We start from the raw sequence: 7929 nt of genomic DNA on the forward strand, positions 1-7929 counted from the left end.
TGAACTAGAATGGTTCTCCAAACTCTTCAATCTTCCTTTTGCTTACTTTTCTTTCTCACCACTATTATCTTCCTACTCCCTCTTTCCTGGTGAATTCCTTTGGATCCCTTCTTAGATGCTCTGGAATCTCTTTTCCTTCAACCTTCACCCGGATGGAGCCCGGTGCCCTCATGAGTGCTCCTAGGCACCCCAGGCCTCTCTTATTGGAGCCTTCACTTGCCTCCTGCTCAGCGGGCTCCTCCACTGGGTCCTAAGCTGCATGAGGACAATGTTCCTCCTGTAATTCCTGATCTTTTATAGCCTGGCATCAGCACAGGATTTGGCCACAGGATCCAACGGTAAACTGTATTTCAATGTAATTGACTTTCTTGTAATCCTGTGTATTTTATCGAATGCTTTAAAAAACATTCTGAGTAGGCATCCTTAGGTTTCATCTGGCCGCCGAAGGGGTTTAAAGTACAAACAAACTTCAGAACATTTGCTAGATGCTCAGTAAATATATTACAAATGAGTAATCAGAAAAACGAATGAAAGAACAAATGAAATGAAAGAAACTCCTCATTGCCCAGCAAAGAAGAGGCTTGACTCCAGGTCTGACATAGTGAGAACCTATCCACATGAACATGATTGTAATCCACAAGGGGGTGGCATGAAATTGCAGAAAAGGTCCACAGTTTCTTGAATACCCAATACATTTGTGTCCTATGGAAAACTCTGTTGGTTGCCTACTCTACCACAAGTCCCCTCCCCTTTCTCTCATACTAACAAGCCTGCTTCCTGTATAGCACTAAAACAGCCAATACCCTTTGTGGCATGTTATGGCCATGGGACCCAGTTCTGGTCCATATGATGTAAGCAGAAGCCCCAGATGTTTCTGGGATATATGTCCTTCTCTGACAAGCAAAGAGTGACCTTGGAAAGAAGACTTCTTTACCACCCTGATTTTGAACACAACTTTGTGACTGTGTGAAGTCTAGGACTATGGTGTCCATCTTATGTCCAAGATGTAGTAAGACTGAGAATGAAAAGAAAACATGCTGAGCATGGCAAAGTAGAAATGGAGAAAGATCCTGGGTCCCCAATAATCCGATTAAACCACAAAATCATCTATGAAACCCCCATCCCAAACATCTTTATATATGAGATTCTTAAATTACTTACTGTCTTCCCATCTTACACAGCAATACAACCCAATGACAAATTTTTCTACCATGGGATTCAGGGCAATGATACTGAATCAGTTAAGGATACCACTTCCTGTTTTCAGTTATCAGTTAACACTTCCCTCAGCAAAGTTCAGATTCACTCAACAACTATTTTATCCCTAGAATACACCAGGCAGAAAAAAAGGAGTGTTGGCTGTGTAGTGGGGAAATTATTTTATGATGTGATAGTCACTATCACCAGCAGACCATTTGGAAGAACTTCTCTGTGTCTAACCCTCCTGAGCAATAAAGTGACAGACCACGCCTGGATTTAAAGCAGTGTGCACAAAAGGTGAAGGTCCCATCTGAAACGGGAGTGGGGAGGCTGCTGAGACTCACATGCAGCCTCCACGCATCGTTCTCCCCAACTCTAGCCTAGCTCCTAACATAACCTCCTGATGTTTTTTAATTTCTTATTTCTCAGTTCTCCCTGGGTATTGACGTATCTCCCCATGGACTATAAGATCCTTTGAAGTCAGGGACAGTATTCCAGGAATCACTGTTATCTTCCTGTAATATCAGGGTGAGGAAGGGGTCAATAAACGTGTGTTCAAAAATACTTTTTAAAAGGCTTAGAACTATTTGTAAGAGAGTTGAGAGTATATTACAAAGCCCCTGCAGAGAAAGCACATGTATGAAAAAGATCATTATAATTTCAAGTAGCACTGCAACAGCTGCATGAAGGAGAAAGCCAAAGTCACGCAGGTCTGAGTTGGAAAAGGAAGGATTTATAGAAGGTCTGTACTTCTAACTAGTTCTGGAAGTGAAGACTAAGACAAGAGGAGGAATAGAAGGGCATATGAGGCAGGACACATGGTGTGACAAGACAGGGGACCATTTCAGGAAAGCAAAGGATCAGTGTAGGGAAATTAGGGGATTAAATGGGAAAGGGTATTTCATATCAGATGGTAGACATAGGTCCTTGTTGCCAAGCTAAGAAGTTTGAACTTTATCTTATAGGAAATGCGGAATCCATTGAAAGTTGTAGGAGAGAGTTACAAACATATACCTTGCAAATACTATTTGCTACACTCTTTGCTGTGAAATCTGTGTCACTCATTGATAATGCCAGAGGCTCTGTTATCAGTCAGGAGATTACTAGACAGTAGAATTATCTGGACTAAAGTTTCCATCTTCCTGGTAAATAGGTTATACAGGACAGACTCAAAAGCCTTCTTATCTATGCAATTATTGTTTCCTGCTCACAATCGTATTTGATTTGAAGGAAAATTTTTCCATTACTTTCCTAGAGACAGAAATTAAGATTACAGTCACACTTTTATCCTTCATTTTTGACCTCAAGGGCAGAGGTCTATAATAATCCTACACCTCTTTGTATAGCATATCATCACATAACTCCACAAAAGATCCTTCTCATATTTCATTACTTTTTTCCTCCTCACTCAGATCCTCATCCCCATTCTTCTCACCCTCATAGTAGTCAATATTTTGATGTGTGCATATATTTTCATGTATCTACTGTTTTTTACTCAACACATTTTTACATTTGTTTTTAAAATTTAGAAAATGGAATTTTACTTTAAATATCATTCTTCCTTTATCACTCACAATTTTGCTTTAAAAATTTACCCACATTGCTATATTTACATAAAAATATTGCCTCCACCTGCTGCACAGACTGTGACAACCCAGTGTACTGATCCATTCCTCTGGTAGAAAGCATCAAGTTTGATTCTCCATTATCACAAATGAAGCTAAAAAGACATTTGCATACATGATCCCTTTGTGAAAATTTCTCTGGGATATGTGTTCAGAAGTGGGATTGCAGTAGTAGGGTGACTATATAATTTATTTTCCCAAGAACATCCTGGGAAATGAAAAGGGCACTATTAATAATGATGTCAGAACCTCAGACTTTCCCTGCTACCCTGAGTAAGAAAGGGCCCCTTATCACCTTAGTCTTAGGACATACTCATACTTAATTTCATCAAGACTGTCAGGTTGCTTTCTGAAATAATCATACTCATTTCCTCTTCCCTCAATAACGAAAGAGTTTTCACAGCCCCACATCCTTGCAAAAACTTGGCATTACTCAGTTTTCTCAGCTCTGACATTCTCATGTGTCTGGAGTAGCCAATCGTTCTGATTATCAATGAATTTGAACAGCACTTCCAACATCAGTTCATCATTTGAGCTTCATACTGTTTGCATATATTTCTATGGTGTTTCCTGTTGCATATATTTCTGGTCAATTTGCAGGAGCTTTTTATAGATTCTAGATATGAATTGTGTCAGGTTTTGTTTGTCAGAGTCAGTTTTAAGCATTGCAAACATCTTCTCCCAGTCTATCATCTGTCCACTAATGCGATGAAGCTTATGGGTTACTGTTGCCAGGGTCATCATTTTCTCTTCAAATAAATAGATAATATAAATTTAAATCATAGATTAACAATTCTCTTTAAATCTATAGGAAGATATTATCTTCTTCCCCAGTGTCTGGCTGACTCTCTAGCTCTTTGCACATTCTTTTGAAAACAATGACAAAGTCTGTAGTGACTTTAGGCAAGTCACTGCCATCCCTCATGACAGTGGTTCTTAAATTGAACGCCACCTGAACCACATGGGGTGGGGCCAGACTCCGCATCTTTAACCAGCCACCCAGGGAATCAGGGAATGCTGATGCTGAAATCCAACAGCCACACGTAAAGAAACATGGCCTAGGATACAAAACACTGGGGCCAGCAACGTGGGATAACAGTGCTGAAAGAGAACTTGGAGATCCCCTAGTTCAACCGCGCACACACATTCCAAGTCTTAAGAGGACAAGCACCTTGACCAAGAGGCGAAGCTTCAGGCCTCCTGCCTGATGCCAGGCCGGGGCTCTTGTCATCACAACAGGAAGGATATGAAATACCTCTCTTATTCCAGTGCTTCCTTATTGACATATCCTAATCAGGAAGAATCATTCCATTTCATATACTGTATAGTGAGCCCTGTTTTCGTTTCACTGTTGAATTTTTATCCAAGGCTTCAGGTGGCAAAAAGATAAAATGCTTTCATCTTAGGATGTCATTATTATCAGCACGATCTAATTAGGAGAGCAACATGCTTATTTCTTGCATTTTCAACATTTTTAAAGTAAAGCAAAAGATCCTCCTCCCTTGTCATGAATAGCATCTCTGAAAATAGTCTACCAAACCTCCAGAGTCCAGTGCAAACAAAACTCGGCTCCATGGCCTCCCCGTTTCATATTCACACGATGCAAAACACATGGGCCAAATTTATGTCACCGCAATTTGCCTTGCAGCCAGCATTTAAATCACCAAGGTTTGCAGCTCCATGTTTTAGGGTGTCGTTTGCAATCCTGTAGCCAAGAGCTCTGAAGGAACAAGCTCACATGAAGGGTCGTTAGCCAGCCTGATGTGATGGGGCTGTTTTAGCAGAGAACTAATTAGTATGCTGCAAGGTATCTGCATATCTCTCAAATAGACGTTGTTTGTGTCTTTCCTCAGTAACAGGGGGAGATTGTTCAGTAGAACACCTTACCTTTTAATATGCGGGGTTTGTTAGAAGAACAGCTCAATTCATATTTCTCCTGGTTTGATGGTAAGTGAACAGCAGTGGCAATATTAATCTGTAGTAACCTGTCAGTGAACTCTACAGCTAATATGATGTAGTTATGATTTTACCATCAATCAGGACTGAACAGGCTCTGGGCAATCCTTACAGCACAGCCTCAAAAAAATCTAATTGTGCAAAAGCTTCATTGGTTTCCAACATTTCTTTTTATCTGTCACAGGCTTTAGGCCTAATACACAACCTTTTATTATTGGCCTTATTGCATTAGCTTGTCGGACAAAGAAGAAAAGGCTAAAGCAGAGAGTTCCCCTGCATTCCATCATTTGTTTGCATGCAGGATTTTATTTGACAGTCCCGTATTGTTTTAGATGTAGATAAAAATTATTCAGACATATGGCATCATATGAACTTTTGAACTGCCAATTGCCAATGTGTCCTAAAGGACTGGAGGCATTTACAAATTCTGCTCTACCTACAAAGATAGAGATGCTATATGGATGAGCAAATAAGGTCTCCTGGGGGAACTGTATTTTAGAGTCAACATAATCTTGCATGTTCTCCTTGACCAGTTTTATGCAGGGGAGGAGTAAAATCATCGAGAAATGGAACATTAGCAACTGAGATGATTTTTAGCCAAAATGAAGTTGAATATTTGAGAAATTATAATGGAAAAACAGTTCACTTTCTCTGAGAACCCGCATGCACAGCATGAAGTAGTACGGTGTCCCTTCATCCCTTCGTGTGCAGAACATTTTTCTGGGTGTCTGAGAGGCAGTCAGATTCTGTTCCAATGAGAACATGTGCATAAAACACAAATCCACATCAAAGTAGCTCCAGCCTTGAGACTACAGGGTTGGAAGGAACTGTGAGACTTAAAACATATAAAAGCATTTAGGAAGATGAACTATTAACTTTATCTATTTAGGCATTTTAATCTTTTGCATCTTAAATGCAATTGGGCTTTTGGAACTGGGAAATGGCTAATCAGCACGTTGGGTAAATGTTTCCATTTTAAAATGTGCACATTTAGAAATAACAGCTGGCCATAAAGTACATATTTATGTTTGTGATTTAATGTATCACAAACTTTATACTTTATTTCATTTAGTTTCACAAAGAGACCACACTATTTTTTGCAAGCATTATATAACTTTTGCAGCAGCTTTATGACTCAAGAAACACATACAGCAATAAATCAGATATGCATACAATTCCTAACGTTTTCAAATTTGAAATGTCTATTAATGAAAAAATTTAAGCATTATATCCATCTCTTACACTGTCCTAACTCATTTAAAGATTCAACTGAAAATTCCTATCCATTAGTCAGGAAAAATCTGCATAGGATTATAGTGATTGTCTTTTGAAACACTGCACCCTTGCTTCAAAGGAAACATATTGTGACTGAGGGCACATCAACAGCACAACTGAGTGTTAACCCTTCACAAACCAGTGTGCACATTGTCCACAACCTAATAAAAATAGCTACACAAAATGCGGAAATGGCTATGGCATCCTGCAATAAGTGTGCAGGAACGCGCCTTGGGACTACTGAGGTGGCTGCTGGAGAAAGACGAAAACAGAATGTTAAATGGTTGCAGTCTTGGTGGCAGCTTTGAGAGTTCTCTGGCCCCACCTTCATCATTGTTAGATGAGCTTTTTCTTTAAAAAGTTGTCTCTAGAGGGTTCTTTTCAAATATTTAAATCTAAATGATCTTGAGGAAGACCACCTGAAAACATCTCAGCTTCGTCAGATCTCTTAGAAATTTATAGCTTCTAAGGTTAGCCTTCCTGACAATGTGGCCAGCACGCCACTCACTAGTGAAGGCCTTTGTCAGTGCAGGAAAATGTTTGCATTTGTCAGAGTCAGTTTAATTCCAAGGTATTACAGCTAAAAGGAGTATCGGATTCTCTTGTGCTGTCCTTGGCAAGTAAAACATGACAGAGAATGTCCATATGAGCAGGTTCACAATTTAAAAACTAGAAAAGATTGTGAAACTAAACAACTATTAAAAAATGGGAAATTTAGGGTGGGGCATGGTGGCTGACACCTGTAATCCCAGCACTTTGGGAGGCCAAGGCAGGCATATTGCCTGAGCCCAGGAGTTCGAGACCAGCCTGGGCAACAAGGTGAAACCCTGTTTATGCTAAAATACAATAAAGTAGCCGGGTGTGGCGGCATATGCCTATAGTCCCAGCTACTTGGGAGGCTGAGGCAGAATTGCTTGAACCCGGCAGGTGGAGGTGGCAGTGAGCCAAGTTCGCACCAATGCACTCCAGCTTTGGCAACAGAGCAAAAGTCAGTCTCAAAAAAAAAAAAAAAAAAAAAAAAGGAGGGGGGGAAATTTATACAATCTAACCCAGATATTGCTTAAAATACATATAAATATATCTACAAAATTTTTAAAATTAAAAAATGCCTACAGACACACTGGTACTATACACGTAATTTTCAAGTCAAATGATAGCAAGAGTGAAAGTTCTCTCCAGAAATAAAATGTGTTAAGCAACTGAAAAAATGTCATTTCATCAACATTCTCCTCGGGACAAAAGGAGAGTGGGATAAAAGATAACTGAATTCATCTTATGAATGTCTCTAAAACTGTAAGTTGAGAAAATATGTCTTTCAAAAGAGTGACAGAAAACAAAGGCAAAAGGTTCATAGAAGAAAATTTAAAGTGAAGACATGGGGGCAGAAGGGTGAAATTTTTTTTACAAAGGACTACTTGATCATAGTGACAAAGGTAGATTCAGAGTTATTGGGGAGGAAAGGAGAAAAGCTTAGAAAGTCAACACATTAATTAGTAAGTTTGAAACATAGATAATAAATATTACTAAATAAATTGTTTATATGTTCAAACACCTCTCTCTCTCTCTCTATATATATATATATATATACACCATATGTAATATATTTTACCATTTTATGCTAACAAAGAGTTTTTCTAGCAAAATATTACCAGTGTATCTTAGGTACATATAATTTTAGTGGATTTCAGCCCCCTTGAGAATATGTTCTAGATCCCAGAGAATTTAATATAGTTTCATATAATTTATGTTTTTAAAAATATACTCATGTTTGGAAGGTATAAAGAACAATAATTACTCCAGCAATATTGCTGAACTGAGAATAGAAAGAACTGAAAAGTAATATAAAAGTCATAATGGCAAAATGTGTTGAAGT

Source organism: Rhinopithecus roxellana, chromosome 14 (genome assembly GCF_007565055.1).
Source record: "Rhinopithecus roxellana isolate Shanxi Qingling chromosome 14, ASM756505v1, whole genome shotgun sequence".
NCBI classification, from domain to species: Eukaryota; Metazoa; Chordata; class Mammalia; order Primates; family Cercopithecidae; genus Rhinopithecus; species Rhinopithecus roxellana.